Genomic DNA, 27,859 nt, shown 5'->3' on the forward strand with positions numbered 1-27,859 from the left:
ACAGTGCTTAGCACAAAGTAAGCTCTTAATAACACTTATTAGTATTATCATTATTGTTTCTTCCATGGAAATACAATAGGGTACTTTTTATGATTCCTTGCCATTCATGGTGAACAATGTGCAGACATCAAGGGTTCTGCCAAATGACACAGCTACCTCTTTCTCAACAAGAGGCCAAATCAAAAGTATTTCCTGAGTGCTTACTCTGTACTTGTGTATACTAAGCTCTTTGGACAATAGAATGCAGTAGAGTTAGTAGTCAGTTCAAGAGTTTCTGCTTAATGTGTAGATGGATAGCCAAGCACTGAGAGTCTTTGAGGAGTATGGATATGTGTTCAGAATAAATGATGTTTTAGAAAAATAATTTCAGCAGAAGAGCAAAATATAGACTGGAGAGGGGAGAGGCTGGAGACAGGGAGGTCTTCAAGGAGGCTGATGCAGTGGTCAAGTTGGGATCAATCAATCATATTTATTAAGCAATTAATATTTGCAGAGTACTTTACTAAGCACAAAACTTAGTGACAATCTGAATGAGGCGGTTGAAAGAAAGAGGAATCAAAGATATGCCCAGGTTGCTGTCTTTGAAAGGCAAGAGGGTTTGGGGGGTGCCTGTGATTTCTAGACGGATACACATAAAAGTGCTAAAATGACTGATGAAAAGGCATAATCAGTAAGGGGTGAGGGGTGAGTCAGAAAGTGCTTCATATTGCATATGGCAACCAAGATGAAGCATAAACATGCTCAGATATAGGGCAGACTAGATGCTTAGACAGTCAATTTTAGTCAGAGGTTGTTTTCAGCCTCCAGAATTAGAATGAGGATGAGGATGAGCCCTATGTGAGACAGGGACTAAGGATGAGGAGGAGGATTCAGTTGCCTCTGGTGGCTTTTTGCTCTACTCTTCCTTAAAAGGCTTTAACGAGGGATTTCTTTTGTTTTGCCAAGGCTCCAAAAAGCTGGTAGTGTTCCCCTCTGTGACTAACAACTGTCAGATCTCATCCAAGAATTGCTATCTCCAGGAAGGCTCTCAGGCCCGAGCTAAGGGAACCTCATCAAAATAGGGAGGAAAATCGTTCTGACTTTTCTGTCAAAGGAGAAGATGCATAAACACCAGCTGTGTAAATAAAATGTTTCTCTTTGTGGCCAAAGCCAAATTCATATACAGTATTTGATTTTCCCCTTAGACGGTGTATTCGCTGCAGGTCGGCTACAGATGGCTCCCCAAATACAGACCGTTCCCAAAATTTCTGCCTAAACAGTGAATTATCATTCTTATCCCACTTGCAATTCCAGATGGCACAGAACAGAATCATCCTTCACTGCTAAGGCATATCACTAAATTCATTTCAGAGATTAGTCTTAGGAAAATGCTGTACAAAATAAAATGATGTTCTTCTATGTGAAAACATTGTAGAGCTTTGAGTAAATAGTTAGACCTCCCAATATGCTGGATGCCAGGTCAGTAATACAGCCTAGCAGATTGGTTAAAAAATAAAAATAAAAATCAACCAGCCCAGAAAACTTTTCCACCTCACAAATTTGTCAATTTTCTCTTTTGCATAAAGAGAATCAATGTGATCTGATGGGTAGAGCATGGTCCTGGGACTCAGGAGACCTGGGTTCGAATTCCATTCTGTCACCTGCTGTGTTATCTTGGATGAGTCACTTAATTTCTCAGTTTCTTGGTATTTTCATCTGTAAAATAGAAATGAAATGCCTTGTTCTCTCTCCCTATTAAACTGCGAGTTCAATGTGTGATAGGAACCATGTCTGATCTGATTATCTTCTATTTGGCCCAGTGCTTGGCCCAGAGTAAGCATTTAACAAATACCATTAAATATCAGCTTCAAAGCCTTATTAAAATCACATCTCCAACTACCTTTACAGGTGAGATGTCAGCAGAAATCATAAAAAATTTAAAGTAAAGGCACATCCCTCAATCTTTGTCCAGGCTTCAGTAAATAATCATAGAAACCCATACTGCAATTTGTCTTCTGATATCATCTCAGCAATTCCATTGCTATTCTCAGAGCTGAGGAGCATATAGTATCCCTCCTTCCTGGGGTTGGGCCAATTCCTCATGTTAAAGGAATATAACTTGCTAGGAAATTCAGCAACTCTTTTTCAGCAGCAACAGAAAGACTAATGATTTATTGAAAGTCAGGAAGCATATGCAGTTGGCTTTCCTGAGTGATTCACCAAAGAGAAAGATTTAAACCTAAAACTGCACTTTGTCCAGTGCCACTTCTCTTACTTTAAGTGCACTCCCTTGTGTAGCTCAACCCCAACTCAGTGTAGATAAAGCCCAAATCTACCTAACTAGCTCCAATCTCTCTTCGTCTCTGCAATCCCTTCAGGACATCTCTGCATGTAAGTTTGTTATGGGCAGGGATTGTACCTACCAACTCTGTTGTATTTTACTCTCCCGAGTACTTACTTAGTACAATGGTATGCACACAGTAAGCACTGAATGAATACCACTGATAGATTGATGTCCCACCAACAACATAAACTCAGTGTGTCCAAAACTGAACTCCTCCCCTTCTCTCCCAGATCCTCATCTATGCCCAACTTGCCCCCACTGAAGTTTAAAACAACACCATTTTACCCTCCTCTGAGGCCCACAACCTTGCCATTATCATTTACCCCTCCCTGTCTTTCAACCCCTATTTTTAAATTATGATGTATTCATTCATTCAATCATATTTATTGAGAGCTTACTGTGTGCAGAGCACTGTACTAAGCACTTGGGAAGTACAAGTCAGCAACATAGAGAGACAATTCCTACCCAACAACGGGCTCATAGTCTAGAAGGGGGAGACAGAGAACCAAACAAAACGTGGAGACAGATGTCAAAATCATCAGAACAAATAGAATTAAAGCTATATGCACATCATTAACAAAATAAATAGAATAGTAAATATGTACAAGTAAAATAGAGTAATAAATCTGTACAAATACATACACAAGTGCTGTGGGGAGGGGAAGGAGGTAGGACGGGGGGATGGGGAGGAGGAGAGGAAAAAGGGGGATCCGTCTGGGAAGGCCTCCTGGAGGAGGTGAGCTCTCAGTTGGGCTTTGAAGGGAGGAAGAGAGCTAGCCTGACGGATCTGCAGAGGGATTGCATTCCAGACCAGGGGAAGGATGTGGGCTGGGGGTCGATGGTGGGACAGGCGAGAATGAGGTACAGTGAGGAGGTTAGCGGCAGACATCCAGATGGAGATGTCCTGAAGGCATCTCCATAAGGTACAGTGAGGAGGTTAGTGTCAGAGGAGCAGAGGGTGCCAGCTGGGCTGTAGAAGGAGAGAAGGGAGGTGAGGTAAGAGGGGGTGAGGTGATGGAGAGCCTTGAAGCCAAGAGTGAGGAGTTTTTCTTGATTTGTAGGTTGACAGGCAGCCACTGAAGATTTTTGAGGGAAGTAACATGCCCAGAGCGTTTCTGCACAAAGATGATCTGGGCAGCAGAGTGAAGTATAGACTGAAGTGGGGAAAGGCAGAAGGATGGGAGATCAGAAAGGAGGCTGATGCAGTAATCCAGTCGGGATAGGATGAGAGATTGAACCAGCAAGGTAGCAGTTTGGATGGAGAGGAAAGGGATGATCTTGGTGATGTTGTGGAGGTGAGACTGGCAGGTTTTGGTGACTGATTGGATGAGTGGGGTGAATGAGACAGCAGAGTCGAGGATGACACCAAAGTTGCAGGTTGTGAGACAGGAAGGATGGTAGTGCTATCTACAGTGATGGGAAAGTCAGGGAGAGGGCAGGGTTTGGGAGGGAAGATGAGGAGTTCAGTCTTCAACATACTGAGTTTTAGATGGCAGGCAGACATCCAGATGGAGATGTCCTGAGCCTGGAGGGAGGGAGAGAGAGTAGGGGAAGAGATGTGAATTTGGGTGTCATCAGCGTAGAGATGATAGTTGAAGCCGTGGGAGCGAATGAGTTCACCAAGGGAGTGAATGCAGATAGAGAACAGAAGGGAACCAAGAACTGACGCTTGAGGAACCATTACAGTAGGGGGATAGGAGGAGGAGGAGGAGGAGGAAGAGGAACCTTCAAAGGACTGAGAATGAACGACTGGAGAGATGAGGAGAACCAGGAGGGGACGGAGTCTGTGAAGCCAAGGTTGGATAGCATGTTGAGGAGAAGGGGGTGGTCTACAGTGTCGAATGAAGCTGCGAAGTCGAGGAGGATTAGGATTGAATAGGAGTCATTGGATTTGGCAAGAAGGAGGTCATTGGTGACCTTTGAGAGGGCAGTTTCTGACGTGCCTATTATGTGACAAGCACCATGTTAAGGGCTGGAGTAGATACAATGCAATCAGATTAGATACAGTCCCTGGCCCACACTGGGATTCACAGTCTAAGAGGGAGGGAGAGTAAGTTCCATCCCTATTGTTCAATTGAGGAAATTGAGCCACAGAGAACTGAAATGACACAAAGGACACACAGCTGGTCAGTGCCAGAGCTGGAACTAGAACCAATAACTTGGCAACGATTGTAGTCTTCACCACTCATTTTAAACAGCTTCTTTCACAATTCTTTCTGTGTCTCCACCTCACAAGATGCCCTAGGTGGTTCTTCAGAGACCTTGACGAGTGAGGAGGACATAGCCCCACCAAGCATTTCCTTCCAGAGCTGGGACTAGAACCCTCCCTTCCCACATCTGCCAAGCTAGCTCTCTTCCTCCCTTCAAGGCCCTACTGAGAGCTCACCTCCTCCAGGAGGCCTTCCCAGACTAAGCCCCCTCCTTCCTCTCCCCCTCTTTCCCTCCCCCACAGCACCTGTATATATGTATACGTTTGTATGTATTTATTACTCTATTTATTTTACTTGTACATATTCTATTTATTTTATTTTGTTAATATGTTTTGTTTTGTTCTCTGTCTCCCCCTTCTAGACTGTGAGCCCACTGTTGGGTAGGAGCCATCTCTATATGTTGCCAACTTGTACTCCCCAAGCGCTTAGTACAGTGCTCTGCACACAGTAAGCGCTCAATAAATACCATTGATGCTGATGATGATAAATACGATTAAATGAATGAATGAATGAACCCAGTGGCAGCAGTACTAATAGTAATTCTTAAGTGCTTCCTGAGTGAAAAGCACTGTACTAAGTGGTGGGAAAGAATACAACAGGTGGTATTTAGACACAGTCCCTGAACCTTGAGGAGCTTGCAATCTAAAAACACAGGTGTCCTGGTCCTCAGACCTGTTCTCTTTCTATGGGACCAGAAAGAGGCTCCATTACATTATTATTAATAATAATAATAATGACATTTATTAAGTACCTACTATGTGCCAAGCATTGTTCTAAGCTCTGGATGCGCATGTGACAGACATTACCCGTCACTGCACACGTTTCACTCATATGGAACCACTTTCATCTCAAATCCATCATTTCAAAAAAATGCCCCCTAAATGTGTATATCCAAATCAATCGGTGGTTTTTATTGAGCACCTATTGTGTATAAGAGAGCTGTACTGAGCACATGGAAAAGTACAGTACATCAGAGTTGAAAGACATGATCCATGCCCACAGGGAATTTAAAAACTGACAGAATCAGTTGCACTGATTGAGCAACATACTGTGTGCAGAGCTCTGTACTAAGCTCTTGGGAGAGTACAGTATAACAATAAACAGACACATTCCCTGCCCACAATGATCTTACAGCCTAGTGATGAGCTTGCAGTCTAGAAAGTCACTTTCACCCTCCCCCCAGCCACCGACCTCCCTATAATTAGAAAAGCCATCCTGACTGGAATGATGATGATGATGGTAAGTTCCTGACCTCCTAGTTTACATGTTTCCCAACGGCCATTCTGACTGGAAAGTTCCCAACCTCCTAGTTTACATGTTTCCCAAATTATGATAATCTAGAAAGGCTAAGTAAATGTGGGTTGCCCCACTAGATTGCAATGTGAAAGCTGTTTGCTCCCTCTTCCTCCACATCCTTTGAGCCTGGTTCAGATTGCAATGTGGATGTGGTTTGGAACTCGGTTAATTCCCTATTCTGGCATGGCTTTATGCCTCTAGTTTCTTTCCCGGCAGCTTTCCAATTGTTTCCCAGCTGGGTTGAGATATAAGGAAAACATTTTGGCAGTTGAGAGGCTGAGGCTGTCTTATTGAGGGGCAGCTCTGTCCAATCTCTGTCATGGTCACAGGGTCTGCAGGAGGAAAGAGGTTGGAAAATTAGAAGGCTGACCTACACAGCTATCAGTGCTTTGGGATAGCTCTGAGAGGTGGATAACATCTGGCTAATGGGCTGTGGCTTGCACATTAGCTGGGGGTCCCGGTGTTCTGAAGCAAAACGCAATCCTGGATCATAGTGTGATGTAACCCATTACATTTCTTCTGCTCACAGTTATTTCGTCTGGCCTGGTCAGGAAAAGTCAAGGTTGGTCTGCTTTTTGGCACTGGTTTTCTGGGTTCCAGGCTGTGATTAGTGCCTCTCCTGAGCCTGGTACACACTAAATACAATGACACTCTCTTGGGGAAATCCAGAGGAACAGTTTCTAATAGCCTGAGAGATTCCTGGGTGGAAAGCACAAGAGAAAGGTGAAACAGAAAGTATTTAACCAATCAGTTGACTATACAGAATCTTTATTGTGTCCAGGGAACTAAGCACTGTAGAAGAATCGATTTTTCCCCCACCTATCTGATGGGAAGCTGAGAAGCAGCAGGGCCAGTAGAAAGAACACAGTTCTGGGGATGGGAGACAGAGGATATGGGTTCTAATCCTGGCTCTGCTACTGGCCTTCTGGATGACCTTGGGCAAATCCCTTCATTTTACTGGGCCTCTGTTTCATTGCCTGTAAACATGTGCCACACAGTTGCTTCAGAGCAAAAGTTGAGTATAGTTGCTGGCAACTATTGCTGTCTGCGGGAGAGGGAACAGGGGCCTAGTGAGGGTGAGAGGGAGAGGAAACTAAAGTGGGATTCAAGGGTGGTAAAGAATGGGGACAAGGAGAGAAGAAGAGAATAAGGATGAAGAGGGGAGGGGAAGGAAAAAGTGATTCAGGGGGCAAGCCTTGGCAAAAGTTAGTCTCTTTCCCCTATCCTTGCTGCAGAGATATGAGAGGGCAGTGCCCACATGGTCAGGCATGGGCAACAGTGGTGCAGTCTCTCTTTCCATACCCAGGCACACCAGCAGTGGGCAAGGATCCTCCACCCCATCCCCAGGGGCTACAGCAAAGTCTCTGGGAGGGGGCTCTGCACTCCCCAGCTCCGATATGGACAAGATTCCTCCCCACCCCAGACAGCAACAAGTTTTGGCTTTGCCTGCTGGGCCCAGGGCTGTGGCAGGGCTTTCTGGGGCTGAATGACAGCTAAGACCCACTCCTGATCCAAAAAACTGAAAAGGCTGTGGGAGCCTCCAGGGAGGGTGGAGAGTCTTCTCTGAGGATAGGTGAGAGCACTGTCCCCAGACAAATGGAGCAAGGATTTCCCAGTCTGAGGGGTGTAGGGCAAGCATGCCAAGTGGACTGACCTGGGGCTTCAGCCAGGACCTAAAATCCAGCTGGGCCCCCAGAGTTGGGGACCAGTTAGATGGCCTTATAGAAGTCCACTCCTCATACTCCATCCAACAGAGAGCACTGGGCAGGCCTCCTGTTGCTGACTCCCTCAGCCCTCCTTCTCCCACCCAGCCATAGCAGCTACTCCACACCATCTGCAGCCTCTTGAAACATGTCTGGGAGACTGTTTCAGTACGTAATGGTGTCCCCATGTACTGTAGGGCATTTAGTGGGCCTTTTCTTAGAGACCCTGGTCACTTATTCTACCAGCTCCTCTCCACTCCCTTTCTTGAGAGTCATATTTGGATCCAAGAAACAGCATGATGTAGTGGACAAAGCATGGGACTGGGAGGTAGAAAGTCATGGGCTCTAATCCCAGCTCCACCACTTGGCTTTGCTTCTCTGTGCCTCATTTCCCTCATCTGTAAAATGGGGATTGAGACTGTAAGCCCCACAAGGACAGGGACTGTGTCCAATTCAGTTTGCTTGTATCCACCCCGACACTTAGTACAGTGGAAGCGCGTTCTCTTTCCACTGAACCATGCTGCTTCTCTAATAGTAAGTGCTAAGCAATGCTATGTTTAAAAAGCATTTAAATACCATAATCACTGATTATTATTATAGGAGACATGCCTCAAGACCTATTTATGTCTCTCAACTTCTCATCTGTAAAACTGTAAGCTCGTTGTGGGCAGGGAATGTATCTGTTGTGTTGTACTCTCCCAAGAGCTTAGAACAGTGTTCTGCACACAATAAGTACTCAATAAATGTGATTGATTTCTTAAAGGGACCATTATATGGACTTGTCTCAAAGAATATTGTGAGGAAATTTTTCAAATAAATTTTTCCCAGTTACAGTAAGTTTTCTCTCACATCAGGAGGCTGGCTATTTTCACTGGGCTATCCAATTAGGTTTTACAAAGGTTCAGTCCACATCAAAAAGTCAGTAAATTTTTCCCTCTTGGACCAGCATCAACAGGTCCAAATTCTGGCCCAACAAGGGATAGAAATGTGGAAGTCCATTAATCCAGTGCAGGCAACACCTCCCTCACAACCTATTTGCTGCAAGATATCTTCCTGAGGAGAACAAGTTCTCTTGAGTTTTAAAAAATAATCTGCATTCTACAAACTACTGAATCCGGGATAAACACAGTTTAAATCACCTTGCTGTTTTGAAAGGCATGCTTTATCAGTCATACAAGGGCAAGCCTATATTTCATAAAAGCCATAGAAAGCCCCCCCCAAATCACAACTCAAACAGGAAAATTAGAATTTTCCCATTCTTTTCATCATCATCAATCATATTTATTGAGCACTTACTGTGTGCAGAGCACTGTACTAAGCGCTTGGAAAGTACAAATTGGCAACATATAGAGACAGTCCCTGCCCAACAGTGGGCTCACAGTCTAAAAGGGGGAGACAGAGAACAAAACCAAACATACTAACAAAATAAAATAAATAGAATAGACATGTACAAGTAAAATAAATAAATAGAGTAATAAATATGTACAAACATATATACATATATACAGGTGCTGTGGGGAAGGGAAGGAGGTAAGATGGGGGGGATGGAGAAGGGGACGAGGGGGAGAGGAGGGAAGGGGCTCAGTCTGGTAAGGCCTCCTGGAGAAGGTGAGCTCTCAGTAGGGCCTTGAAGGGAGGAAGAGAGCTAGCTTGGTGGATGGGCAGAGGGATGGGCAGAGGGACTCTTTCAGAGTCTTTAAGAATAGACACTTGTCCTGAGCAGATGCCAGTGAGTCATGATGGCATGAAAATGAACCAGAAAGCTCAGCCTGGAGAGTCAGACATTTTCCTAGAATGCTGTCTCTTTGGTTAAGGGCAAGGAAAATGAAATTTCAAGGTTGGGTGGGCTAATTATAAGGGTGGTGTGGATGGGGGACACACTTCTAGATTCAACAGCCTATCCTTTTCACCCAGACTATAACTAAAGTACCACATGACCTAGAAGCAAATCAATAAATCATTAAGAGAGCAAATCCTAGATGAGAACCACCATCTCCGCCACCATATGGATAGGAGGACAAACGGACCCAGGTGGAAAATGAAGTCCAAGGCTGGAATAGGCATCAGGAAACACAGCAAAGCATCAAAAATGTGTGGAATTGTCTTTCTGGAGAAAGCTATTGGGATATTTGTCTCACAATTAAGTGGTCATATGAGGAGAATAAATTCATAATAGGTGGAGGACCCTCACACTCTTAATCTTACCTTGCCCAAACTCTTACATCCTAATGTGAAGCAATTTGAGCCAAGGGACAAGTATAAGACTCATGAGAAAAGCTAATAGAAATAAGGTACTGGGATTTATGATGCAAGTAATAATAATAATGGCATTTACTAAGCGCTTACTATGTGCAAAGCACTGTTCTAAGCACAAAAGAGAGATTGGAAAGCAACCCCCATACCAGGACTCATGGGTTCATAAAGACTCAAGGATTGTTGTTTTGGATCAAAAGCTGAAACTAAGGAAACAATCACCCAGATTCTGCAGACACAGGGCTTTTTCCTCTGCCAAAATTCATAGGTTTGAAGATGGGAGTAAAGATCAGAAATCAAGCCTATCGCTTTCACTAAATGACTTCTGACATGCTCACAAAAATCAGGATTATGGGGAGTGGGTAGGGATGTATTTGGCTATTCTGATGTCTGGTGACTAACTCCACACCATTGAGCTTGATTTGGAACTGATTAATTGAAGTTAATTGGGAGTCCCATAGATTACCCTTGTGCTTGGAGAGCTGTTACTTTCTAAAACCAGGTACAAATACAATAGTTCAATCTCTGTTTGTTTTCTAAATTAAATTAGCTGTTGCGTGGTTGATCGAGAAAAATTTAGAGTGGAACGTTATTCAAGGGCCCTCAAATTACAACCATTTAGGAGAAAATCATACTAAATAAGGTTGCAATCTGTGGGAATTAACTTTATTAAAGTTATCAGAAAAAGCTTCTCCATAGACTCGGAAGCTAATCTTTGTCTTTCACATCTAGTGTACAAAACCTAAATAGGATCATTTGTTATGATAATTGCTGATATTTATCACCACCTCACCTTCCCATTCAATTAAAGGGGGCATAGCCACTGAACAAAGACTTGCCTTTTTGAAATTGTTAGAATAAAATCAGAACCTTTGACAGGAAAGAGTAAAAACCTAGCCCCATTTATGTGAGGATCTAAGACATCATCTCCCTCGGCTATCAAAACACTTACCCGGAGATGCAGAGTACCAAAAAAGTCTATTTCTGGGGATAGGAGGGGGAGGAAATAATCTAATCCTGTTCTGACAGCCCTAGAACTTTAAATGTTATATCAGTGAATCTATCCAATGGCCCTTTTCTCTTTGAAAGTGAAGCTAATGCATTCCTGTAACAGGCAGGACATCTGGGCCAGGGATTTTTTTGGCATGTTGGGAAATATTTTCTGGTGAAAATAATTTAGGTTAGAAAAAAATTAGAGCTTTTAGAATGTTCACACAATTCTGCTGGACCACATGTTTGCATTTGACATTTTGATTAGGATGTCAGAAAACTAGGAAATGTTGTTCTGACCACATGAGTCCATTACACAGTGGAAACCCCAAGTGCCACAGTGTAAATCATCCTTTAGATTGTATTCTGGAGAAAGCAACCCCAAAATTTTAGAAGCAGACAAGCTAAAGTGAAGGAGTTTGCTTTGAAAACACCATCCCTGAGGGGCTGCAGCTATTTTGGCTGAGACCACCAGATAAAACCAAAATTGCCTCCAGTTAAATTATTTCTGTTCTTGCCTCAATTGGGCACATCTGTTTTACTTCATTTGATGCCTTCTGCCAATGCTTTCCTACTGTTGTTCACACTAATTTTATAATGAATGGCTAGGGAAACTCATCTATTTTGATCTTTCATTGTCCCTTTAGAGAAAGTGCATGTGAATTTGCCAGGTCTTGATAAAAAGACAGTAGTACAAATAATACCTGGAATTTGAATAGTGCTTTTATTTTTCCAAAGTACTCAACACCAGTGATCTTATTTTATCTTCACAACATCCTTTGGAAATATGGGAAGCAGTATAGTCTACTGGAAACAGCATGGACCTGGGAGTGGGAGGACAGAGGTTCTAATCCTGGCTTCGCCACTTGTCTGCTGTGTGACCTTGAACAAATCTCTTAACTTCTCCGTGCTCAGTTCCCTCATCTGCAAAACGGGAATTCAATACCTAGACTGTGAGCCCCACGTGGGACCTGATTATCTTTTATCTATGCCAATGCTTAGTAAAGTCCTTGAAACATAGTAAGTTGTTTAACAAAGACCGCAATTTGGTGGTGGTAGTAGTGGTAGCAGGACTAATTGCATTATTATTATTATATGGATCACAATACCTGCTCTGCCTTTTTTGACAGATGAAGAAACCATAGCTCAAAAAGGTTGTATTCTAGATCACACAGCAGATGAGGGACAGAGTGGGGATTAGAATACAGGATTCCTGAGTGCCTGGTAGCCTAACTCCACTACACTTTATTGCCACCCCCCTAGGTCGTGATGCCACCATGCCGGGAGAAAGGAGAATGTAGTGCTTGATGTGCCACCACAGCAGAATCTCATCCACTAAAATCACTTTGTAGGAGAACTGAATTGGGAGATTATTTCTACAAAAAATGTTCATTCAATCATATTTATTGAGTGTTTACAGTATGCAGTTCAGTGTACTAAGCACTTGGGAGAATACAATATAACAATAAACAGACACCCGAAATTGTTATTTCAGCAATTCATGAGAAAATGAACTTTGACCCCCCCACCCCCACCCTACGGTGATAGATTTTTTTTTCGTTAACAGAAATTGCACTTATGAATGAAGGGCCATGTAGAGTGATCTCAATCATCATCCAACAACTGACACTCAACAGCTATACTTTGGGGAAAAACTTAGAAATTGAAGCTAGGAATAAAAGTTGAAGTGGTACCTCCAAACAAGTCCCCAAATGTATGAAAAATAAGTCTCAATAATTTGTTTTTATTTTTAAAAAATGGTATTCTGAAGGATTTTAGTGTTGCTAAATAAAACCTTTTTTAATGTTTTGTCCTTCACTAGCCAAATTGTCTTGGGAAACACAAATGAAATGTAAAACCAGCCTCATGCATCTTAATGATGGGAAACAAGTGAAGAGGACTGATTTTACAAAATTAGAGAGAAATGCATCACAAACTGCACTTTGTTTCTCTCCAGGAGATTTAGTGAACTGTTATTACATACATATATAAATCATTTGATGTAATTGGCCTATAACTTTATGTAGGGAGAAAGGAGAAAAGGACTATCATGTGTGACCATACAATCATTTCCTCCATTAAAATAATTGCGTTAGAATTGGATTTAAAGAGCAGTGGAAGTAGTAGCAACAGCAATATTAGTGGTAATAATAGAAACCGCATAGTAGTAGGAACAACAATAATAATAATAATGTTACTTGTTAAGCACTTACTATGTACCAAGCACTGCTCTAAGCACTGGGGTAGATACAAGTTAATTAGTTTGGATGCAGTCCCTGTCCCACATGGGGCTCACACTCTTAACCCCCATTTTATAGATGAGGTAACTGAGTCCCTGAGAAGTGAAGTGATTTGCCCAGGTCACACAGCAGACATTTGGGAGAGCTGGAATTAGAACCTAGGTCCTTCTGCCACCCAGGCCTATGCTGTATTCACTACGCCATGCTGATTCCCTAGTATTAACAGTAGTAACAGTAGTATTTAATGAGAGCCAACTGGCTGCAATGTACTGAAGCAAGCACTTGATGAGGCACATGAAAATGTTGTTCAAGAAATGCATGAAAAGATGCACTTCTATCCTCAAACTAAAAGTGGCAAATATGTTTCCTTTAATTGAAATAATGGCTGTACTATATAGTTGGGTATCTCTAATCTCATTGTTGCTTTCATGTTCGTAGGGTTGAATCTACTCCATCTACAAAACCAATAACTCACATCCAGACTTACGAAGTCCTGAATTTGTCTCTGCTGCCAATATAGCCAAAGGCAGTTATTTGCTATCAAGTGTGAATAGTGGCCCCCCTAGATGTCCCTAGATTTTGTTTTCTAAATCAAATTTTGGCCTTAGCATTCATGAGAATCATCAGGATCACCACCTCCATCACCAACAACATGAAAGAGTGATGAGCAAATTTAAATTATGAGAGAATGCGGAGGAGAGTTAATTCACTTTTTTGTGGTATTTGTCAATTGCTTACTATGTGCTGGGCACTGTACTAAGCACTGGGGTAGATGCAAGCTAATCAGGTTGGACATAGTCCATGTCCTATATGGGCTTTACAGTCTTAATCCCCATTTTACAGATGAGGGAACTGAGGCACAAGGAAGTTAAGTGACTTGCCCAAGGTCATACAGCAGACCAGTGGTGGAGCCAGGATTAGAACCCAGGTCTTTCTGACTCCCGGCCCATGCTCGACCCACTAGGCCATGCTGCTTTAGGATGAACATGAATTTTTTTCTTCCAGAATATAAATTCAGCTTTATACATTGAGAGCTTATTTGCCTTGGCTGAAGCTTGTATGCCCTTTCATTCTGTGGCAAGGCTGAAAATGAGCATTTATTCATTCTCTCCCCCAGTTTTTAGGGGGATATTAGCTATAACTTCAGATACTAGTTTGAACCTTTTTCTCTACTTGAAAGTGTTTACAGATCAGAGCTCTCAGTTCAGAGAGTTCAGCAAATCCAGCGTCACTATAATTATGTTATTTTGTTCAGGAAGGCCGGATATGAACTAATGCAAGTACTTTCCAGCATTTCTATTTTTAACTTGGCATCATTTGGGGTTGGCAAACTGTGTTGGTATTGGAAATCATCCTGAACTAAAATGACATCAAACTTACCCTTAAAGCAAGGAGGAGGTAAGTATCTTTTCTCTAACTTTTTCAAATCATTTTAGGAAAGCATGTCCTCCATCATCTGCTTTTCCAAGCTAAAGATACTCATTGATATTTTCTGGAGAGAAACAGTACAGTACAAAAAATGTATGACTTTTAATCTCATTTTCTTCCCTTAGAAATGTTATTTACAACTTCTGTGAAACAAGGTTGCCTTTAGGGGAAGAGGGAGCTAAATATTTTAAAATTCTACTTTCCTTTTTTCCAGCTTCTAGTGAGAAAAGACTTTGAAGTCCGTAGCTACGCTGCAGCTTTAATTTCAAACCAGTACAGTAGAAATCCAATTATGAATGACAAGGCTCTGTCACTGGAGCTCAAAATGATGGCTGAGTTTTAATCTCAGGGTCTTAATCAATCGATCTATCAGTAGTTTTAAATGAGCACCTAACATGAACATAGTACTGTAGTAAAACCTTGGGAGAGTACAATAAAGTTAACAGACATGGCCCCGGCTCTTAAGGAGCTTATTGAACTGTCCAGCAGAAGATAGAGGAGGAAAAGGAATTATATATTTCAATTGATTCATTTATGGTAATGTCTCTCTCCCCTTCTAGATTGCAAACTAGTTGTGGAATGTGTCTGCCAACTCCGTTGTACCGAACTCCTCCAAGCACTTAGTACAGTGCTCTGCAGTAAGTACTCAATAAATTCCACTGATGATGATGAAAAGGAAAGGGAAGAAAGAGAAGAGAAATAAAGTGGAAGGGAGAAGTTAAGGAAGAAGGAAGAGAGAAGAAGAAAGCAAAGGGGGCAGGACTGTGAGAGGGGAAGCACAGTCTCACCACTCCCCAGACTTAGAATATTTAAAGAATTCCTGGAGCTGTTTCAAAGATGCTGTCCAGAGAGGTCACTACACACACGCAGGTCACTACACAAACACACACACACACACACAAAAAAAAAAAATACGTGAGGATGACTCCATGCCTGTGGTTCTATTTCCACGGCACCAACCTTCAGGCAAGTATGCTTAAAGTCAAGGAAGTTCAAAATCTACCAAAAGAATAGCCATTCTCAGGAGAATATCTAGTGGAAAGAACACCAGGATAGGAGTCAGAAGACCTGGATTCTAATCCCAGCTCTGCCACTTATCTGCTTTGCGACTTTAGCCAAGTCACTGCTGTTGGGTAGGGACCGTCTCCATATGTTGCCAACTTGTACTTCCCAAGAGCTTAGTAAAGTGCTCTGCACACAGTAAGGACTCAATAAATACAGCTGAATGAAGTCACTCACCTTCCTTGTACCTCAGTTTCTTCATCTTTAAAATGGAAATGAAATACCTGTTTCTCCCTCCCTCTTAGGCTGCGAATGCCATGTTGGACAAGGACTATGTCCAACCTGAGTATCTTTTATCTTGAACTAGATACAAGATATCCCCAGTGCTTAGTCCAGTGCCTGCCATATAGTAATCACTTTACAAATTCCATAATAGTAACTATTATCATAATTATGATATTTATTAAGTACTTATTATTACTTTTATTAGCAATTTTGCCCTCTTCAGCCCACAGGAAGAAGTTGAGCTGCTGGCAGAGATGGAAAAGGGTAGATTTGCTCAATCATGCTATTTATTAAGCACTAATTAACTGAAAAAAACTTTACTAAGCACTGAGGTAGATTCAAAATAACCAGACTTGATACAGTCTCAGTCTAAGGGGGAAGGAGACCAGGCATTGAAATCACCATTTTACCAAATGTGAAATAATACAAGGAAATAAATTGAAATAAGTGATTTCTAACGTGCCTGATGAAATTTAAATGAAAACTTTATAAAGTTTGTTTCAAGCTAAGGCTAAAACTTAAAATGAACTATTATAAATTATTTCTGCTGTCATTTATCAATGGCCATTAGCATCTCACAGAGAACCAATTTGCAATGCTTAAGATAGTTTCTGGTAAACAATGAATTTTAAATACTTGAATTAACTCCCTCTGAAATGATACTGAAGGACTGATAATGTTTTTCCATTAGAACCTGTCATTGCCATAATCAGCTTTCCAGGTAGTGCCTACCCCACTGAAGAGCTCCATTCACAGATGGAGTCCACAACAAATCCAAAGCCCATTTAATTAATGAATCAATCAATGACATTTATTAAGTGCTTACTGCTTAAGAGAAGTAGTGCTGCATAGTGGATAGAACATGAGCCTGGAAGTCAGAAGAACATGGGTTCTAATCCCGGCTATGCCACTTGTCTGCTGTTTGACCTAGGGCAAGTCATTTGCTTCTCTGTGCCGCATTTACCTCATCTGTAAAATGGGGATTAAGACTGTTAGCCCCACCTGGGACAGGGATGGAGTCCAACCTGAGAATCTTGTATCTACTCCAGTGCTTTGAACAGTGCTTGGCACAAAATAAGTGTTTAACAAATACCACCATTATTATTATGAACTCAGGCAAGTCACTTAACTTCTCTGTACCTCAGATACCCCATTTGTATATGAGGATTAAAACTGTTTCCGACCTGATTATCTTGTATCTACACCAACATTTAGTATACTGCCTGGCATATAGTAAGTGTTTAAATGTAATAAAAAAAAATTTAAAAACTTACTGTGTGCACAGTACTGTACTAAGCACTTGGGATAGTAAAATAGAGTTGAAAGACTCCACCGCCACCCCCCCTGCTTTCAAGGAATTTACAACTAATGAGAGGCAAAGAAATTAATCGCAGATATGAGAAGAAACAGAGCAGAAAGACATATACATAAATGCTATGGGGATGGGGGTGGGGTGATTGATCAGTCGATGGCATTTACTGAGTGCTTAATGTGTGCAGAGTACTGTACTAGGCACTTGGGGAAGCATCAATTCAGATTTGGTAGACATGCTCACTGCCCAGAGGGAGAGACAGATGTTAATATAAATAAATTAAGGATATATTCATAAGTGCTGCGGGGTTGAGGGTGGGGTAAGTATCAGGTTGCTTTGGAGACAGACCCAAGTGCTTAAGCAAAGCAGAAAGGGAGGGAGAAAAAGGAGAGGAGATGAAAGTACAGAGCTCTGTATACAATAAGCAGTCAATAAATGTGATTGATGAAAGGTTAGTCTGGGAAGGCTTCCTGAAGGAAGCATGCTTTTACTAGGGATTTGAATATAGGGAGAGTGATGATGTGTCAGGTATGAAGTAGAGAGTTCCAATCAGGAGGGAGGGCAAGAGGAAAGGGTAACAGACTGAGGTTTCCAGATGAAACCAGTATTCTCAAGAGGAGCACTGTGGTCCAGCGGAAAGAGCATGGCCCTGGAATTCAAGGGATCTGCATTCTAAACCTGGCTCTGACACTTGTCTGCTGTGTCATCATGGGCCATACACTTAACTTCTCTGTGCCTCAGTACCCTCATCTGTAAAATGAGGATTAAACTCCTGCTTTCCTTCCCTTTTAGACTGCGAGCCCCACATGAGGCAGGGTTGTGTCGGATCTGATTATCTTGTATTTGTCCCAGGGCTAAACACAATGCTTGGCGTGTAGTAAACACTTAAGCAACAATACTTCTCCATCCTTAGTGACTCCCATGCCCATTGCCCATGCAGGCTGTTTCAGAATTTTAACTCATTCCTCAAACCCCCTGTGCCCACCATCTTTTTTCCCCTAATCATCTTGAGAGTTATTTCATTGATTAAAATTGAAACATTAGGTGTGATCTTTCAAATCTTCCCTGTTCCCTTCCATTTCCTTCTTCTTCCTGCATACTATTCAAGACTTCCATCCTTCCCAGCAGAATCTGAAGAGGATATCTCCTGTTTCTCAAATTCTCCCCATGGCCCTGTGCCACATCTCAAAACACGTGTCCCCTACTTACTTTCCTCCCTGACCATAATCTTTAACCATTCATTCCCAATGAATTTTGCCTCACTACTTTCAAATATGCCCATGTATCTCCTATCCTAAAAAAAAATCCTGCCTTGACCCCCGGCTTCCTCCAGTTACTACTCCGTCTCCCTCCTACCATTCCTCTCCAAACCCCTTGAGTGAGTTGACTACAACCTGCTGTCTCGTACTTCCTCTCCTCCAGTTCTTTCCTTGAATCCCTGCTATCTGACTTCCACCCCTTTTACTCCACAGAAAGAACCTTCTCTGGGTTCACCAGTGATCTTCTTCTTGCCAAATCCAGTGACCTCTACTGCATCCTAACTTTCCACTACCTTTGACACTGGACAACTCTCTTCTCCTGGAAACATTCTTTTTTTAAAAACTTTGGCTTTACTGGTATAGTTCTGAACTGGCTTTCATCCTATCACTGACCACTCCTTCTCAGTCTCTTTTTCTGGCTCCTCCTCTGTCTCCCACTCTCTAAATGTGGGGGTCAGTTCTGGGTCATTTTCTACTCTCCATCTCCACCCACTCCCTTGGAGAATCATTCATTCCCACTACTTCAAATATCATCTCTATGTGGATGATTCCCAAATTTACATCTCAACCCTGACCTCTCCTTCTCTGCTGTCTCACATTTCCTCTTGTCCACAGGCTACCTCTACTTGGATGTTCCACTGACACCTAAAATTTAACATGCCCAAAACAGAACTCATCTTCCCACCCAAACCTGTCCTCTCCTAGACTTTCCCATCGCTGTAATCAGCATCATTCTCCTTGTCACAGAAGCCCATAACCTTGACATTATCCACAACTTATCTCTTTCAACCATTCATTCAATCTTTCACCAAATACTGTCAGTTCTATCTTCACATTCTCTCTAAAATCTGCCTTTTCCTCCCATGTCTGCTCACATGCCAAATATTCATCCCACTGACACCGATTGATAGCTTGGCCCCTCCCCCTCTTTTTTATGGTATTTGTTAAGTGCATACTATGACACTGGGCATATGCAATGTAATGAGGTTGGACATAGTCTCTGTCCCACAAGGAGGGCACAGTACTAATCATTTTACAGATGAGGTAACAGGCACCGAGAAGTGAAGTGACTTGCCCAAAGTTACACACCATACAAGTAGCAGAGCCAGGATTAGAATCCATGGCTTTCTTCCTCCCAGACCCATGCTCTGTCCACTAGCTCCTGCCCAAGCATCCAAAGCACTCCTGGGGGTACTGGACTCAAGTACACCAGGCCACCAGAGAAATCAACAACATGGATGGTAGAAAACATGGACCAGAAACCCAGGCAAGGAGACCTACCAGGCCAACCTAACAAGCCCTAACCGTCCCCCATATTCCCCTTCTAAATGGGCCAGCAACAGAAACAGGAAAGTTGCTGGCCTCTGGAATGGTGGATGACAACTCTCTGAGAAAATAAAAAAAACCTTTACAATGACAATAACATCATCAAGAGACACACTAGGGATGGAAAACAAGATTTTTGGAGCTTCATCCTGCATTTAAAGTGTAAAACCCCTTTGTAACAATAGCAATTCTCAAGCACATCATCCAAAAGAGCATCAACAATATCATACTGGAGGAAAGAATAGAATTACTGGCCAAATTTTTCAGCAAATAACACAATGAAACAGGCTCAGTCAAAGCCACTGAGGTACCATACAACTCAAACATATTATAAATCAGCAAAGCCCCGAGGCATCATGTTTATATAGACACTTAAATGTAAAATAAAAATACTCAATCTTCATTGTTATGAACTGAGATTCAATTACTTCGAGCTTTACAGTCTGAATAATACCAGGCATAAAACTAAGAGTTTTGTCCCCAAGGTATTTGGCAATTGTGAGTCATTTAAATCACCTCGTTGCATGAAGCAGACAAAACAAATTAAACAAGAAGCAACAAAATTAGCCCTTATGTATGAAATTTCATATGTCTTGTGAAGTGGATTATGGGGAAATAACCATTCATAGCATCATGAAGTTCTCATCTTTTTTCGTTTCCTTTTAATCTCATCAGGCGCTCTAGCCGAATGCAAGAAAACGCTTTATTACTCAACTAGGATGACGAGTTGATCTTAATATTTCTGTCTAGGAGAAATAGTGCCAGAAGAAAGGGCCATGAAATATATAACTTAATGGAATATACATTCCTATGACAAACCTGAGGCTCATCAACAGCTTCTGGGAGTCTAAAGCATTTCTTTCTTCAGTCTAGTGCTTTATGCTCCCTGCTTTGAGAGGCTCAAACCACCTCTTTTAACAAATTTTTTTTTATGGTACTTGTTAAATGTTTGCTATGTGCCAGGCACTGCCGTAAGCACTAGGGTAGGAACAAGATCATCAGGTTGGACACAATCCCTGTCCACATGGAACTCACTTCTTAGTGGGGATTAAGATTTAATCTCCACTTTACAGATGAGGTAACGGTGCACAAGGAAATTAAATGACTTGCCCGAGGTCACACAGCCGACAAGTGTCAGAACCAGGTTTAGAACCCAAGTCTTCTCTGAGGCCTGCGCTCCTTCCATTAGGCCACACTGCTTGACTAAAGGGTCTCACCATTACCCTTTCAGCTACAATTCATTTTATTCTAAATGAGACTCCTTGGATGGTTTATTGAAGGAAAGTAAATCTTTAAACAAGGACCTTTCCGCTCTCAAACTCTGAAGTGTTTGCTATCAAAGAAACAATCCCCAGTCATTCACACCTGGACAATCCAGCTCTGCCCCAGATAGACTTCCACAAAGTAGACTTGTAGCCAGCCAAGTTTCCTTTTTAATTTTGGCTCTCCCACTGGAGCTCTGACACCAGCTTTTCTGAGAATATGGAAAACCATGAATAAAGTGTATCTTAAAACATAACTTCACAACAATCACAGTTATTAATTAATGACCCCAAATTTAACTCAGGAATGGAAAGGTTGAGGACGATGGGAGGCAGCGTGACTCAATGGAAAGAGCACGGGCTTTGGAGTCAGAGGTCATGGGTTCAAATTCAGCTCTGCCAACTGTCAGCTGTGTGACTTTGGGCAAGTCACTTAACTGCTCTGTGCCTCAGTTACCTCATCTGTAAAATGGGGATTAAAACTGTGAGCCCCCCGGGACAACTTGATCACCTTGTAACCTCCCCGGCGCTTAGAACAGTGCTTGCACATAGTAAGCGCTTAAATACCATCATCATCATTATTATTATTATGTGGGAAGGAGGAGAGTATATAATAGAAGAATGAAATGGATTTGTGGGTTGCTGGGGGATAGAAAGGCTTAAAATCTTAGAGAACAGAAATAATAAAATCTGTGCTAAAATTTACTATGCTTCGTTCCAATAAAAGTCAAGGAAGATGTATGATTTATAGGGTGATGCTTGGCTCAGGGCAACAATAAAAGTTAGGCCAATGAAGCAATTCTTTTCTTTAGTTTAGAAAAAATGGTTTAACTCTACACCTATCATCCTCACCCCTGAAAGCCTAGCAGTCATTCCAAGACATATGTTTATTTTCCCCAAACAGATGGGTCTGAAATTTTTTGTTTATTTGTTTATTTTTAAATCTTTTGAAATTCTAATCCAGGTTTCCTATCCACCAAGAGGAGAAAATAGATATTCATTATGTGCTTACATGTTAAACACTAGTATGCACTGGAGTAGATAAAAGAGAAGTAGCATGGCTCAGTGGAAAGAGCACGGGCTTTGGAATCAGAGGTCATGGGTTCAAATCCCAGATCCGCCAATTGTCAGCTGTGTGACTTTGGGCAAGTCACTTAACTTCTCTGGGCCTCAGTTACCTCATCTGTAAAATGGGGATTAAGATTGTGAGCCCCCCGTGGGACAACCTGATCACCTTGTAACCTCCTCAGTGCTTAGAACAGTGCTTTGCACATAGTAAACACTTAATAAATGCCATTATTATTATTATTATCAGATCAGGCACAATCCTTGCCACACATGGAGCTCACAGTCTGAAAGGAAGGGTGACCAGGTATTTTATCCCCATTTTACAGGTGAGGAAATTGAGGAAGAGAGAAGTTATGGTATTTGCCGAAGATCACCTAGTCAATCAAGGGCAGAGCTGGATTAGAACTTGGTCTGTTGACTCTAAATCCCATGTTCTTTCCACTAAGCCACCTTGGCTTGAATGATTTTGGCATCACTTAGATAAAATTCACCTGGAAATTATTCTGGACATGCTCAGAAACCAAATACGTTTACTGTAAACAGGAAGCCATCTATCACTGAAAGAAAATGAGAGAGAGATAGGTGTGTATAAACTATTAAAATTATGGAGAGGAGCCAGCGGGAAGCTTAAAATGAGTTTTCTTGAGAATATAAGAATTGAGCCTAGGCCATCACCTAAGCAGAAGAGGAACAAACCCTTGAGTTGCCCTCAAGTGTCTCATAGCTGATTAAGGAGAAAGGATGAACACAGACACAAATATGCAAGTAGATGTAAGAAAGGCCAGGCTTCAGACATCAGATAATCTGAGGAAAGAAAATATGTACTCCCCCACCCCCTCACTTCCCATTCGAATTAAACCATATTCCAAGTCCCTCTGAAGATCATTTCTTCTCCACCACCATTTCACTGCCACACCTGAAACCTCCCTGCTAGCACCCCTGGCCACCCCTCCACTAACTAAGAAACTCCAGTGGTTGCTCACCCACCTCTGCATCAAACAGAAACTCCTCACAACTAGCTTTAAAGCACTTAATCACTTTGCCACCTCCTACCTCACCTCTACTCTCCTATTACAACCCAACCCATAAACTTTATTCCTCTAATACTAACCTTCTCACTGCACCTTGATCTTATCTACCTTGCCACACCCTATATCTGGCCAGGAACGCCCTCCTTCCTCAGACAAATAATTGCTGTCCTCACTTCAAAGCCTTATTGAAAGCACATCTCCTTCAAGAAGCCTCCCCTAAGCCTTCCTCTCCTCTTCTCCCAGTCCCTTCTGAGCTGCTCTTACTTGATCCTTCATTCATCCTTTCTCCCATCCCCACAGCACATATGTATATATCTGTAATTCATTTTATCTTTTTATTTATATTAATGTCTGTCTCCCCCTCCAGTCTGTGAGTTCCTTATGGGCAGGAATTTGTCTGTCGTTATATTGTACTCTCCAAAGCTCCTAGTACATTGCTTTGCACACAGTAAGCGGTCAATAAATGCAATTGAATGAATAAATAAAAAAGCACCCTAAGCTGCTCAGTTCTAAAACCCTGTGTCCTGCCCCACTAATGTATCACTTCTGTCCTGAACGACACCCCACCCTGCTGTTGCCATCTTAGAGAGGGGCAAAGGGACAGGCACCCTTTCTCCTGCCATCTCTGTGAGGAGCAGAGAAGCTAACATTTTTGTGTGGGGCCAAGCTGCTGCCATCTTTTTGAGGGACCGAGCCGCTGCCTTCTTTGTGACTGACCATACTACCACCCCTGCTGCTCACTGTTCCCCACCCACGATGCTGTGCCACTGCCCCCTAAACTATTCCACTCTGAGATAGTCACCCTACTCAGCCATCTGAAACTGGCCTTGGTGCCAAGGCAAAATGTCAGGGGCTTAGGTGGGGGAAAAACAGAAAAGGAAAAAACAAACAAACACACATGGGCCATTTGCTGAGGCAAGCAGCAGTTTCTGGTGGGTAACTCATATGAGATAATACTAATTGTGGTACTTGTTAAGGACTCAATACATTGTGCTCAGCACAGAGGTTAATAATAGATAGGAAACAGCCATCGTCCCACATAGGGAAGAAGAACAGGAATTTGAGCCCCATTTTATAGGTGAGGAAACAAGCACAGAGTAGTTAAATGACTCTTCTAATCTCATGTGGCAGGCAAGTGACAGAGCCAGTTTTTCATAGTAATGCCAGCATCCACCAGGACACGTGATTATGGTTTAAAAAAAAAAAATCACTCTGGCTTTTGCTGCCAGGCTTTACTAATTCAGCATCCTGGTTACCAGTGTGTATTTGAGAAGGAATAGTCCATGCCCAACCCTGCTGGAGCCCAAGGCTTTTTGGAAGCAGCCACTTCCGCCGCATGGCCATATGTGCAATATCCATTAATGTGGCCTGAACTGGCCAAACACTCTTTAAACAGAAGCAGAAAGGTAATTTTCCAATGGATTTGGGATCCTCTGAACAGACACTGTAGAAAATTCAAGTAAAAATCTGTCCATTTGGCTTGAACTAAATATGGCAAAGTGTTAACGTATAACCATGTGTTCTCACCACAGGTTCAAAGGGACCTCTTGAAGAACAGGACAAGATGTAGCATGTTAAATTTAAAATACAGTAAAACCTAATTAGTTCAACTGAAGGGACTGAGCCAGTTTAAATTAGTACAAATGGAGAAGTTATTTAAAATGTAATTTCAATACGATGGAGTTGGAGGGTCAGTGTGCCATTTATCTCTTTTGTATATTTACTATGCATTAAATTACTTTAATAAAGATTTATCAATAGTTTAAAGACATTTATCTTTATAGTTTATAGCCCATAAAGGAATTCCACTTATTTTTTCTGGAACAGATCTTAATTTATAAAACATAAATCGATGGAAAACCATACACCTTAACATAATCATTTACTATACAGCTACATTTTTAAGAACATAACCATGTTGCATCCTGAGATATACAATGCCATAGGAGCAGACACAGCCTACTGGAAAGAGAGAGAGAGGGCCTGGGGGATCAAAGGACATGAGTTCTAATTCTGACTCTGCCACTTGCCTGCTGGTTGACCTTGGGCAAGTCACTTAAATGTCTCTATGCCTCAGTTTCCTCATCTGTAAAATGGGGATTCAATATTTGATCTGCCTCCAACTTACACTGTGAGCCCCATGTGGAAAGGGACTGTGTCCGACCTGATTAACTTGTATCTACCCCAGTGCGTAGAACAATGCATGACAAATAGTAAATGCTTAAATACCATAATTATTATATACCAGAACATTATTTTCTGTTGTTGTTTTAAGGATTTTCTTTTAAGTTTGAGACACATAATTTCTCTTCTAGTTAGGCTGGCCGAATTCATTTGCTTTTATCTTCCAGTTAGTAGCTGAGAATCTCCCCAAGCAGACAACAGTCAGCAAGAGATCAATCATATCATAGGCCTTTCAGCCTTTTAAGAGACAACTCAGAACTTGTTTAAGGGAATTTCAAGCTTTGTCAACTAAAGCCAATATTTTTTTCCTCTCCATTAAGTCTCCCTCCTTTAAAATATCTTCTTTTGGTTGCTGATCCATACAACAACTACCTCCCTCGTAAATGACACCTCCTGTTTTAAGTCAGAAAAGAAATGAGTCTTTGCAGGAGCCTGTAGAAATAAAAGCTTGTTCTGTTGATGGTGGTAGCAGTTTTTCAACTTCAGGGAAGAATTTGTCCAATTTATGTAAAACAGCCAGTTTATTTTCTTCATAAAACACCTTGTGTCAGGCTAAACTCATTCTGATCACCTTTGTACACTTTTGCACTTCTCCTTCTATTAGGATCTTCTATTTGAAACATTTATATAATTCATCCCCTTTCTTGAAAACTGATGCACAGTATTTTCATCCTGAAATTTTAGCTGTTGGGGAGAAACCTTAACTTCTTCATCTGTTTAAGCATCTTGAAATGATGAATTAGATTCTTGTTAGATTATGATTCTAAATTAAGTTGCCTTCCAGTTAACTTTGATTATCTGCTCAGGGGTCTTTTTTATGCCTTGAAAATCAGGCAAACTGTGGAGAGAGCTTTCTCCCAGATCCAGATTTCTTCAAAATCAGATTCCTTCTGTTAGTATAAACTTGTATCTATCTAGGGACTAAGCACATAGTTAATACCATAATAATAATAATAATTAATATTGATTGTTTAATCTCAGCTAGACGGGGAGAAAGTATAAAAGAGTTTTCCAACCCTGTAATGCTTGACAGGAATATTGAAGTCAAGTGTATGCACGGAATTAGGTATAAATAATGCATTTTGTACTAGTGGGTGGGTTATATCATAAGATTGCCATAACATGGGGAATATCTGAATTTATCTTGGTCAGCTGAGGTTAAGGCCCCCAAACTACCTGACCATTTCCCACTTTGAGTGTCAGAAACATATCCACTCCCAGTATCAGCAAATTTGAGTATTTGTTATCTCAAAAATGTATGCAGGAACTTCAGTTAAATAAGACAAGTACTTTAAGATATTACCAAATTTAGAATTAAAAAAGGGCCCCAAATAGGAGTAGATAATCACAGAGAAAAAATGGCACTATACAGATTCACAAGATAAACTGTGTCCTTGAGGGTTGGGCTAGCTCCTATCAGAAAATAAATTGTCTAAAATTCAAGTTGGGTTATTTGTTATAATGATAATAATAATAATAATGGTATTTGTTAAATACTTACTATGTGTCAAGCACTGTTATAAGCACTGGGGTACATACAAGGTAATCAGGTGGTCCCATCTGGGGCTCACAGTCTTAATCCCCATTATACAGATGGGGTAAGTGAGGCCCAGAGAAGTTAGATGACTTTCTCAAAGTCACACAGCTGACAAGTGGCAGAGCCGGGATTAGAACCCACGATCTCTGACTCCCAAGCCTATGCTCTTGCTACTAAGTCAAGCTGCTTCTCATAATTATGGTATTTGTTAAGCGCTTACTATGTGACAAGCACTGTTCTAAGTGCTGGGGTAGATGCAAGGTAATCAGGTTGTCCCACATGGGGCTCACAGTCAATTCCCATTTTACAGATGAGGGAGCTGAGGCACAGAGAAGTTAAGTGATTTGCCCAAGGCCACACAGCAGACAAATCGAGAAGCTAGGATTAGAACCCAAGTCCTCTGACTCCTAAACCTGCGCTCTTGCAACTAGGCCATGCTGCTTCTCTATTCCATGGAGGCCAGTTATTTTGTTTGATTTTACATTTACATCAATAACCATTAAAGAAATACTACTCTAATATGACTGGAGTCATAAACCATTGGCACTAAATGTATAGACTGCATTGGGTTTGAGTATGGTCTAGTCCAATTTTAATAAAAACAAACCAAATGGGGCCACCTGGTGTGTGGGTTAATACTTGGCAGGTTGGAGTTCAGCTTGGATTAAAACACAACAGGCCCAGGAGATTGTAAACCCTGAGGGTAGAGGCTGAGTTTTTAATCTTTTTCGAAATCTTCTAAGTGCCTACTACAGCACTTTCCTCCCAATAAACGCCCAAAAAATACTGATGGGTGAATGACCTTTGCCTCACTACAGGACAAACTTCCAGTTCTCCAGCAGAAGCAATATCCTAACAGAGAAGCAGTGTGGCCTAGTGGAATGAGCCTGGGCATCAGACCTGGGTTCTAACCCCGACTCTGTGACGTATCTGTTTTGTTACTTTGGGCAGGTCACTTCTCTTGCCTCAGTGACCTCATCTGTGAAATGGGGATTAAGACTATGAGCCCTATGTGGGACAGGGTCTGTGTCCAACCTGATTATCTTATTTCTACCCCAGCACTCAGGACGGTGTCTGGCACATAATAAATGCCTAACAAATACCATTAAAAAAATAACAATCTATCTTCAAAGCCCTACTGAAATTATAT

This window comes from Tachyglossus aculeatus, chromosome 21 (assembly GCF_015852505.1).
Source record: "Tachyglossus aculeatus isolate mTacAcu1 chromosome 21, mTacAcu1.pri, whole genome shotgun sequence".
In the NCBI taxonomy this organism is placed as follows: Eukaryota; Metazoa; Chordata; class Mammalia; order Monotremata; family Tachyglossidae; genus Tachyglossus; species Tachyglossus aculeatus.